This window comes from Triticum dicoccoides, chromosome 3B (assembly GCF_002162155.2).
Source record: "Triticum dicoccoides isolate Atlit2015 ecotype Zavitan chromosome 3B, WEW_v2.0, whole genome shotgun sequence".
NCBI classification, from domain to species: Eukaryota; Viridiplantae; Streptophyta; class Magnoliopsida; order Poales; family Poaceae; genus Triticum; species Triticum dicoccoides.
Window position 1 is genome coordinate 819,636,850 of NC_041385.1, and position 4,903 is coordinate 819,641,752.

Here is a 4,903-nt window from a genome sequence, read left to right on the forward strand (position 1 = left end):
TTGTGCTGGTTCTGATCATCTCGGCACCTGATCGAAGCTTGTCGGCGTCTTCACCTTTCTGCAGTCCTGTCCAGTACAAAAGAAAAGAGCACATGGAGAACACGATTTCAAAAGGAGACTTGATTTGCTTTTTTCCAAACGTAGCCTTATTGCGAGTGAGCCAGATTGCCCAGCACGCGGCTGCAAGTCCAACCGTATAGAACTTGCCCTCTCCAGGAAGAAAGGAGTGGCACCAAGCAAAGAATTGCCAATAGTTATCTGGACATTTATCGGTGCCAATAGCCACCCCAATAGATCGCCACACCACTCTTTGCAATAGGACAAGTAAAGAACAAGTGCTAGGAAGACTCAATCTCATTGCAAAAAGAACAAACAGGATTCCCAGGCCAATTCCTATGGCGCATCACCTGTCCAGTCAACACCGCGTCTTGCGAAAGCTGCCACATAAAAATTTTAATCTTGAGAGGAATTTTGGCCTTCCAAATCCACTTATAATGGCACCCGTTGAGAGGTTTTTCAAGCCATTTGTAAACAGATTTGGTACTGAATTTACCATTCTGGTTTAAACTCCAAACCACTTGATCGTCTTTGTCAGTAAGACGCAGGTTGTTAACTGTATCTAAGATTGTCCCTCATTGTTCAACAAGAGCAGGATTAAGCCTGCGCCTGAAAAAGGAGTCGGTCTCCACACTTAGCACTTGTTTAATGGTACACTCAGGGACATTACAGATATTAAAGAGCTGCGGATATTGATCCTTAAACGGAAGCAGTCCGTTAATAGGATCGCTCCACACCCTAGCAATGTTCCCGGATTCAGGAATAACTTTTCTACCAGCCATATAAATCTCCTTGACTTTCAATAGGGCTTTCCAACTCGGAGAGTCAGAAAACCTTGGGGTGACATCCGCTACTGTTTTATTCCGCAAGTAGCGAGCATGAATAATATCTTGCCACACCCCACTTTGTGTTCCAAGCTTCCACCACCATTTCACCATCAGACTGATGTTCTGTTTATGCAAGTCCATAATCCCTAGGTCACCTTTCTCTTTGGATCTGCAAATTCTGCTCCATTTCACAAGATAATATCTTTTCTTCTTGTTACAACCCTGCCAGAAGAATTTTCTTCTATGTTTATCCAGTTTTTCAATAAAAGTTTTGTTCATCAACCACATAGACATATGATACAGTGATAGCTGGGTGACAACCGAGTCTAAAAGGGTGTGTCTCCCTCCCATGGAGGCAGCATTGCCCACCCAGGCTTCGAATCTTTTCAGATATTTGCACACAATGAACTCCCAGTTAGAGTTCCTCAATGAGGTGTAACTAACAGGCATGCCCAAGTATTTGATGGGGAAGCTGCCTACATCACAATTAAAGAGGTCGACATATTGCTTAATAACAGCATCGTCTCCCCCAATAGTCAAAATCTCACTTTTTTGAAAATTAACTTTCAAACCTGACATCATTTCAAACATGTACATCATCAACTTCAGGTTAACTGCTTTGACGATGTCATGCTCGCGACAAACAATTGTGTCATCCACATATTGGAGAACCGCAACTCCATCAGGGATCAAATCCGCAGCTAAGCCAACCAACAGCTTATTATGTTGTGCATTCATAATCATCTTTGTGAGACATTCAGCAGCTAAGTTAAACAGGAATGGGGAGTGAGGGTCGCCTTGACGCACCCCTTTAGCACTTTGAAAATACGGAGCTACACAATTGTTCAATTTAATGCTAACCGTGCCATTCTGAAGGATCTGGTTAATCCACCCACACCAAGTTTCATTGAATCCCACAGCTTATGACACTCTAGCAAGAAGTCCAGTTAACCTGCATGACTGGCGCGCCCTACTTTATATAGAATAAACCATATAGTCAAACAACGCAATGTGCAAAAAAATTCCCCTTACAAACTGATTAGATAAAAGAAAAACACAATGACCAAAGACAACACATCACCAAGAATGCCTTGTCAAACAGCACCAACATGCCGTGTATCATAAACACAGGAGTGGCAGAACCGCAACTAAATCAAACCTAAGAACCGACAATCTACGAACTCGTGGCTTTTATATGAAACCATCCAGCGGTGGAGGACGGAAAAAAAAAGGTAGGACAAACCCACCCTAAAGCATAAAAAAGATCGATACGTCATGCCTGCCTCTCCCTTAGTTCAGGTGACTCATCTCCCCCGCCCCCCCGACCCCATCATAACGTGGTGGCTATGGTGCTGGCCATCGAGACAATGGTTTAGTTTTTATTCTGTGGTGGTGTTCTTGTGCCTACCACAATCTTGGTACTGTGATGATCTTTCTTGTCAATAAATTGGTTTTCTTGTAATTGGGTGGCAGGTTCTTTGTTTGTACTGCATGATGCAGGTTTTGTAATGGTGCCCATGCTTAGTTTCTATAGCATCCATATGCTATGATTTAAACTTTTTAATGGCTATAAAATAAAACAAGTTCTATAGTGCTGTTGTGTATTGATAGAACAAGTGTTATCCTTTTCTTGGAATCAATCATATTATGTGTTGTGCTTTAGTGTAGGGATAAACTCTTGTGTTACCTGCCCAGTGTTAGCTATGAATCCTGATTATAAGCATGTTTGTTTATTCACTTGTATGAGTTTGTTTGTTGCACCCTATGAGTTTGAAATTTTGTATCTTGTCCTGGCAGGTCCTCCATGAATCGTCTTTTCCAATGTCCTGTTGCTGCGCTTTTGTTTTTTTTGTTAGTCTTGGAACTGGACACCTGATTCTGTTCAAAGACCTAGTTCCTTAGCTGAAATATGATGCATTTGTGGTCTGGCATTTTGGTTTTGTGGTGGGCACTATGGACTAGCAAAAAAGATGAGATGTTTGCGCGCAAACCCATCAAGCATCAAACTTACCCCCTACACTATGTCATGTTTCTACTGCAGCAATCGAGGATTCAATGAAGCGCCAAGATTAAACTTAATGGCTATCAAATATGACAAAATGCTTGTTTATTGTCTAGTCCCGATGTGTATTATAGGATTAAGCATGTTATCTCTTAACTTCTATCACCTTTTTCAATTCTGGTATAATAACTAGTGCCATTGTTTTAGTAGATTTAGGCCTAAAGTGCTAATTTAGCTACCATTTATCTAATAGTGACATGATTATGTGATTCCTAGTGTTCTTGTAAGCATATGTATGCCATTGTTTTGTGTCGCAGTCCCTATATGAACCTTGAGTTTACCTCTATCAATTACTTCTTGTTGTGTCGGTTCCAACATCAATGTTGAACATGCTCGTTACTTTCTGCTTGTAAGAACACTTCCTGTGTTCTTCTTCTTCACGCCACAAGTGAATAGAATTACTGATTTGTATGCCCTCTTCATTAGGTGTTGCCCTGATCTAAGCATTTTTTCTTGGTGAACAGCACCTCTGGTGGGCATTGTCGCCTAGACGGGAACTAAAACAAGATGGCGAGCAATAACATATCTTCCTTTCATCAACATGTGTTCTTCCTCGTCCTTGATCCGATGGTGCACCCCAAGCATCTGCGATGACCTCTCCATCTCTAATTCAAAGCCTTTGTAGTGTGTGAGCTGAGCTATAGGGACTTCTATGCTTTAGGTTTGTTTTGTGGATGAGGAGTTTAATCTGTGACTTGGTTTGTGCATGCAAATATTTCTGTTACGGACTAAACATGGCTTTCTATCGTTATATTCTTGGTCTTTGGGGCTTGTTTATCTTGATAACTATTCATTATTATTTACATGTCGTAATATCTGTTCCGTTTTGGGTATGCACGACTCCTCTCATGTTTAAGTTCCACGTGTGATGGTATTAGGCATAATACGTGTATGTTTGGTGCATATTTAGGTGCCAGATACTCCTATTTCTGTCTTTAGCTAAGCTGTTAGTTCATGTATGATCTGGATAGTGTAGTGTTGTGCTAATCTGGGTTAAGAAGGAGCAACCATGCGATCGCAATGCATGGTTCTTTCTCTAGCACAATGCCGATATGTACAAGGTGTAATGGGTTGACTCTGGATCTCTAGTTTATGTTATTTCTATCTACAAAAATGCTTAACAACATGCCATGCTTGGTGCATATATTACTCAAGCTTATATGGAGTGTATAATTTTATTATTCTTTCAAATATGAGCTTTTCTTTCCTCTAATTTGCTTTGTTTCACCATCTTCCTTTTTCCAGAAAATGCAGATGATTCTGTGAGGTACTCTAACCTTCTACATCATTGGCTTCCTCAACCTCAACTCATTACATCGCTGCCTCTCCCTCGGTTCAGGTGACTCCTTGCTCTGTTTCTCTGTCGCCATCGAGTTGTGGGTGACTGGTGCTGGATATCGAGATGATGGTTTAGTTTACGGTTTTATGGTGGTGTTCTTCTGTCCACCGCAATCTTGTTATTGTGATAATCTTTCTTGTCGATGAAAATGGTTTCTTGTAATTCTTTCTGGGCTATTTTTTGTACTGCATGCTATAGGTTTGGTCTTGGGTGTCCATGTTTAGTCTTAATAGCAACCATATGCCAGGATTTAAAACTTTTTAATGTCTACAAAATAAAACAAGTTTTGTAGTGTTGTTGCGTATTGGTAGAACAAGTGGTATCCTTTTCTAGGAATCAATCATATTATGTGTTGTGCTATAGTGTAGGGATAAACTCTCTAGTGTTACCTGCCCAGTGTTAGCTATCAATCCTAATTAGAAGCATGTTCAATTATTCACCTGTATGACGTTGTTTATTGCACTGTCTGGGTTTGAAATTTCGTATCTTGGCCTAGCAGGTCCACTACTACACCTGATTCTGGTCAAAGACATACTCCCTCTGTATCAAATATAAGACATTTTTTTACTCCCTTTGTATCAAAAAAGTTTTATACTTATCCCCTGAAATATAACACAT